The sequence below is a fragment of the Narcine bancroftii genome, chromosome 3 (genome assembly GCF_036971445.1).
Source record: "Narcine bancroftii isolate sNarBan1 chromosome 3, sNarBan1.hap1, whole genome shotgun sequence".
Classification (NCBI taxonomy): domain Eukaryota; kingdom Metazoa; phylum Chordata; class Chondrichthyes; order Torpediniformes; family Narcinidae; genus Narcine; species Narcine bancroftii.
Window position 1 is genome coordinate 71919412 of NC_091471.1, and position 7309 is coordinate 71926720.

The window sequence follows — 7309 nt, forward strand, 5'->3', positions numbered from 1 at the left end:
ATGGATGCAGATTCTGGCCCAGTCCACAATTTGCTTCCAAAGCGCATGCCAGATGAAACATTCTGCCACCATAAGGAATGTGGACCTGATGGGAAGCGTGGGAAAGGTCATGGATATGGTGGAAGACTTGCCTGCACCACTGCTCGGGAACCACTGGATGCGGGATGCCCATAGTGACATCACACAGGATGGTGCCTTCACCGTGAGGAGTCAGGAAGTACTGGAACCACAGGCCCGTGATGGCAGTTCCGAAGGCCCGTGTCTCCTCATTGGACTTCTGGTCCTGGGCGAGCAGGTCGAAGTTGAGGCCGGGTGTCAGCGTGCAAATGGCCGGTCATGAGAGTGCATCAGCGACCACATCATCTTTCCCCACCTTGTGCCGAATGTCGGTGGTGAACTTTGACACAAAGGAGTGGTGACGCTGTTGGCAGGCCGACAAGGGATCTCTTGCCATAGCAAGCAACTGAGTAAGGGGTTTGTGGTCGGTAAAAATGGTGAAAGGCCTCCCCTCCAAGAAATAGCGGAAGTGATGCACTGCCAGGTACATGCCCAGCAACTCATGATCGAAAGAGCTATACTTGCGCTTTGGCGGGCAAAGGAGTCGGCTAAAGAATGCCAGTGGTTTCCACTGTCCGTTCACCTGCTGCTCCAGATGGCGCCAATGGCCGTGGCAGAGGCATTGACGTTGAGCACCATATGCAGGTTGGTGTGTGGGTGGACGAGCAGGGTAGCCTTTCATGGCTTTGAATGCCCTGCTGGTCTCTGGAGTCCAGGTGAGTGTCGTCTTTGGCTGCGATGAGGGTGAAGAGCAGTTGCATGATGCGTGCAGCACCTGGAATGAAGCGGTTATAGAAATTGACCATACCCGTGTACTCCTGTAGCCCCTTGAGGTTGTCCGGGCGTGAGAACTACCTGACTGTAGCAACATTTGTAACAGAAGGTGTAGCTCCTTCGGCCGTGATGGTATGACCCAGGAATTGCATGGACTCTTTCCCAAACTGGCATTTGGCTGGATTGATCGTTAGGCCAAAGTCGGCCAGTCAGGAGAAGAGGGTGCACAGATGAGACTTCTGTTGTGCCCGGTCTCTGCTGATGACAAGGATGTCATCCAGGTAAATGAATACGAAATTCAAATCCCTGCCCACTGTGTCCATGAGGTGCTGGAAGGTCTGGGCAGCATTCTTGAGCCCAAACAGCATGCGTAGGTACTCGAACAAGCCAAAGGGGGTGATGATGGCCGTTTTGGGTACGTCCTCGGGGTGCACCAGGATTTGGCGATACCCGCGGACCAGGTCGACCTTGGAGAATACCCTTGCACCATGCAGGTTGGCCATAAAGTCCTGGATGTGAGGGATCGGGTAATGGTCAGGTACTGTCGTGTCGTTAAGCCATCGATAATATCCACAGGGGCGGCTTTCGGGACCAGGTGGAGTGGTGAGGCTGAAAGACTATCGGAACGTTGAATGATCCCCAGCTCCTGCAGATGCAAGAACTCTTCCTTTGCTATCTGGAGCTTATCCGACAGGAGCCACTGTGCCTTGGCATGGACCACCGGGCCTTGGGTGGGGATGTAATGAAACACCAGTGGTGTGGTGTGGCGGCGGAGAAATGCGGCTTGATATGCTGAATATGCTGGAACTCGTCCTTGGGCGTGCTGACTGTGGCCATCTGCGGCTGCTCTGTGCGGGAGGCGTTGAGGTGAACAGATTAGAAGGTGTGGGCATCTAACAGTCGCCTACCTTGAATGTGGACCAGGAGTCTGTGGGCGAGGAGGAAGTCCAAACCCAGGTTGGCAGTTGGGAGGAACGAAACGGTGAATCTCCATGAGAACTTCCGCTGGCCGATCTGGAAGTGGACGGTCTTGTCTCCATACGTTTGGATCTCTGTTGAATTGGCTGCATGGAGGGGAGGTCCTTGAGGCTGGTTCCAGGACTCAATGGCTGTGGCCGGGATGACGCTGATCTGGGCCCCAGTGTCATCGGCCACTGACTGAATCCTGCAGGTAGAGAAGGCTGTGTTCTTGGCCAGCCACCGCAGCCATCAACAGCAGCTGGCCTGCTTGTTTCCCTGGAACGAGCAGGGCTGATGACACTTCCGAGCCTTGGCTCCCCAGCGCTGGTGGAAGAAGCAGAGGCCTGAAGTGGATGGCTTGCTTCTGCCTATGCTCTTTGAGGTCCTTGCAGGGGCCGGGTGTTCCACCGCAGCGCTAGTGGAAGGCTTGGTGTGGTCATCCCCGTGACCCGTAACCTGCTGGATTGCTAAGCCCTCCGGGAATTGTTTGAGCCATAGCTCCTGAGCCTTTTGAGTGACCTTCCTAGGGTCGATGAAGCTCTCCTGGGACAGTAACGGCCGAATGTCTTCAGGCAGATGGTCGAGGAAGATGCGCTCAAAGAGTGGGCATTTGGTGTGATCGGCCATAAGGGCGAGCATCTTGTCCATCAACTCGATTGGGGTTCTATCCCCCAAGGCGTCAAGGCACAGCATCCAAGCGGCACGCTGGCGCCTGGAGAGGCCAAGGGAGCCAGTGAGCACCCGTTTGATGGTCCCATACTTTTCTTCCGCAGGTGGGTGCTGAATGGGGTGCAGTACTCGTTTGGCAGAGGCCTGGTCCAGGGTGGCAACCACATGGTAAAACTTGGTTGAATCTGATGAAATCTGGCGGAGGTGAAACTGAGCCTCTACGTGGCTGAACCAGGTCTCCAACTCCTGGACCCAGAAGTCAGGAAGCTTGATGACAATAGCATTCATGCTATTCATGTTCAAAGACGTTTGAACCTGTTGGTGTCACCAATTGTAGCGGCAGCTACGCTGCTAACTGAAGGATCACACAACCAGATGGGTTGAGTTCAGTGAGCAAAACTGATTTATTGCAGGCTGCCTGGCTGGTCTTATACTCCCAGCCCGGACCTGGCTGAGAACTGCGCTGGGGATCCCCGACATCACTGGGGCATCACGTGAGTCACTAAGCGCGGGCTTCTGAGCCCGGTGTTGAGGTTGGGAGGAAACCCCCGATGATACCATTTTGGCCGGCTGTCCCTCCACGTGCGTGACAAGCGGGGCTGGTTCGCCTGCCTAATGGCGTACCGCCACAATGTGACTGAAACAAGGAGTGTGCCCAGTACAAAATAATATCTTCCTTTCACTTTCATTGTCCTTAACAAGGCACAAACAAAATTTACTGTCATTTTTTAATCCCATAGCTGGTACTTTAGAGAAGGTGAGCATGTGCAAATGAAAACACCACTTCAAGAGCCCTAAAGGAAGATGTAAAGCCAACCAGAATCAGAATTCATTTTCATGAACAGGTGACCAACTTCGCAGTTTTGCAGCATAATTGTCCATTTATATAAACCGGAGTACAAAACAAATAAATAAATATAGTGCAAGATAGTTCATTGTTCATTCAGAAATTGATATTAGAGGGGAAGAAGCTGTCCTTGTGCTGCTGAGCACTTGTCTTCAAGCTCCTGTACCTTTCTCCCCAACGGTAGCCAAGTAAAGAAGGCATGGACTGGATGGTGGGGGTCCTTGAGGTCAGAGGGTGCTTTAAGACACTGCCTCTTTTAGATGTCATCGATGGAGTGAAGACTGGTACCTGTGATGTTTCAGGCCAAATTAACAAACCTCTGGAGTTTTTTCTTGTCACCTCCATACCAGACAGTGGTGCAACCAGCCAGAATACCTGTAAATGTTTGAGAGTCTTTGCTAATATACAGAATCTCCTCAAACTTTTAGATTGCATGCCTTTTTAGTGCAATGAATTGATGCTACGTTTTGTTCCAGGACCATTGGCCTAGTTTTCACTTAAGTATCAAATTTTGCCAACACAGCCTAAATTTGGGTACCTAAAAACTGGGTTACATTTGTAGCTGTTTTCGTAAGTTCATGCATGTCCACAAGGCGTTACAATTTGAATGATAATGGTTAATTTGCAGATGAAAACACAATTAGTGAAGTTGGGACATGCACAAGAGGAACAGTTTGTTTGCATTGTAATCAAGAACAGTAGCAAACTTGAGATTTTCAATTAAATATTTTTGATGCACCAAGTTCAACATCAAAATGACTTTCTTTGTAATTTTTTTTTAAATTGCAAAATGGGATAAAACATGCAACAGTGTCTCAAACACTGGCATCACTTCAAAAGATGCAGGGGTGAGTTTCCCTAACTGTACTTCAGTGCTTTCTTTCCAGTCACCTTACACTTATTACCTGTAAAAATCATCAGGTTCAACCCATTTTAACATTAAATGTTACTTTTTTTTATTGAAAAAAAGCACTTATTATAAGCCACATCACTTTGGATGGATGATTAGTTCAGTGAAAATTGGAGCTACTTTGTGAAGTGTCCAATGACAAAAGATAAAATTATCAAATAAAAACAGAATCAGAGCAGAGTTTGGTCATTTATCAGAGACTGTTCTGGAAAAAGTCACTATTTAAGCCAAACTCCAATTTACATTACCGCGGGCTGAATTTTGCTCAGAATAAACAGATCTCCGTCACTACCTACATACTTAATGCATGGGAAACATTCGACAAATTAATATAGAGCAGCCTCTTGCCTGTGAGGCCTGTACTCCTCCCTCCTCCATCTTTTTATTCAGGCAGCAGCCTGCTTTCTTCTCATTCTTTGATGAAGGGCTCAGGCCCAAAACATTGGTTATACTTCTTTGCCTCCAATGGAGGCACCAGATTCTGCTGTTTAATATAGAATATCACACCACAGGACTTTTTGCCCACGATGTTGTGCCAACCTATATATGCCAACCGAAAAATGAAACCCTCCCTACCTCATAATCCTCTATTTTTCTTTCATCCATGAGCCTGTCTCTTCAATGGCCCTATTGTTCCAGCCTCCACCACCACCCCTGGCAAGACATTCCAGGCATCCACAACTCTGTGTGCAAAAAAAACCCAGAAGGTTGAGAGGGGATTTGATAGAAGTATTTAAGATTATAAAAGGGATAGACAGAATGGATGTGGATAGACTATTTCCGTTAAGAGGAGGAAAGATTAAAACAAGAGGACATGAGTTAAGAATTAAGGGGCAGAGGTTTAGAGGTAACATGAGGGGGAACTTCTTTACTCAGAGAGTGGTAGCCGTGTGGAATGATCTTCCGGGAGAAATAGTGGCAGCGGAGTCAATTGTATTATTTAAGAAAGGGTTGGACAGGTATATGGATGAGAAGAAGATGGAAGGTTATGGGCATTGTGCAGGGAGGTGGGACTAGAAAGGGGTGTTTGGTTCGGTGCAGACTAGAAGGGCCTAATGGCCTGTTTCCATGCTGTAATTGTTATATATGTTATATATATATATGTTATAATGTCCTCTAGCGTTTGTTACTCTGGCCCTGGGAAAAAGGTGCAGGCTGACTTATGTTATTCATGCCTCTCATAAACCTGTCATCGCTCATCCTTCTTCACTTCTACAAGAAAATTCCTCGTCTGCTAAACTTGCCTCATAGAAATATTCCAATCCAGACAACATCCTGATAAATCTCTTCTGCACCCATTCCATAGCTTCCACACCTTTCCTGTAATAAATTACCAGAACCATAGAATATTACAGCACAGAAACAGGCCACTCCTGCCTTTCTGGTCTGTGCGAAACCATTTTTCTGCCAATTCCCACCAACCTGCACAGAGTCCATTGCCCTCCATACCTCTCCCATCTATGTACCTGTCCAAATTCTTAAATGTTAAAATTGAGCTGGAAGGTTGTTCCATACTCCCACCACTCTCTGTGTGAAGTTCCCCCTAAACCTTTCCCCTTTCACTCTTAATCCATGTCCTCTGGTTGCCTACCCTCAGTGGAAAACTCTACAATTACTCTGTCTAGCCCCCTCAAATTTAAATAGCTCTATCAAATCTCCCCTCATTTTTCCACACTCCAGGGAATAAAGTCCAACCTGCTTAACCTTCCCCTTTAACTCAGTTCCTGGACTCCCAGAAATATTCTAGTAAATTTCTGCACTCTTTCTATCTTGACATTTTTCCTTAGACAAGTGACTAAAATTGCACAGTACTTCAAATTTGGCCTCACCAATGTCTTTACCACATTCCAGCTCCTATACTCAATACTTTGATTTATGAAGGCTAATATGCCAACAGCTCTCTTTACAACCCTATCTACCTATGAATTTCCCGATCCCTCTGTTCTATTTCACTCCTTAGTGCCCTACCATTTACAGTGTATGTAATTTCTTCATTTGTCCTTCCAAAACGCAACACCTCGCACTTGTTTACATTAAATGCCATCCGCTAATTTTCAGCCAATTTTTCTAGATGGTCCCGATTTGAAGCTTTGAAAATCTACTTCCCTGCCCACAATGCCACCAATCTTAGTATCATCTGCAAGCTTGTTGATCCAATTTACCACACATTAATGATCTGGATGATGAACAACAATGGTCCCAGCACTGATCCGAAGTACACCACTAATCAAAGAACTGAACACAATATTCTAAGTGTGGTCTCGCCAGAGATTTATAGAGCTGCAATATTTCCTCACAACTCCTGAACTCAATCCGACTAATGAAGCCCAGCATACCATGGGCCTTCTCAACTATCCAGCACTTGTGTGTATTAATATGGAACACATCCAGAAAGCCTGTTTTAACTTTACAAGTGGTTGAATTTCACCTAGAAATTATCACTAATCCAATTTAAAAAAAAAGTTAACAGCAGTATACATTGGAATCTTTAGGCTCATGCCTACCAGATTCCAAATTTATGGTCACATACAACCCTGAGATTCTTTTCTGCAGGCGAGGCGTGCAAAAACACTCTGCACAACATAGACGTGTAACAAACTGACTCTGCAATAGAGAGAGAGAGAAAAAATGAGTGCAAGAGCCCCTGATTAGGTTTGTTGTTGAAGAGTCTGATGGTGGAGGGGGGAATAGCTGCAGCTGTTCCTGAACCTGGTGGTGAGTCTTGTGGCACCTTGAGCTCTTTCTTGATGATAGCACTGAGAACAAAACATGTGCTGGGTGGTGTGGATCCTTGATGATTGCTCCTGCTTTCTGACGGCAGCGCACCCTGTGGTTGTTCTCAATGGTGGGGAGGGTTTTGCCCATGATGTCCTGGGCTGTGTCCTCTACCTTTTGCTTTACACTCAAGGGTATTGGTATTAACACTACAAGGACTGGATTAAAAAAAAGTCAATATTGCTTTTATTATAAATATCAAAGAAAATTTAGATTTGATTTGCGTCCATAACCTTAATGAGAACATGTGCAGGATAAAGAACTATCTATGCTTTGTGCACCTCCTGGTGGCTGGTTTTATAGTAATTGAGGAGACC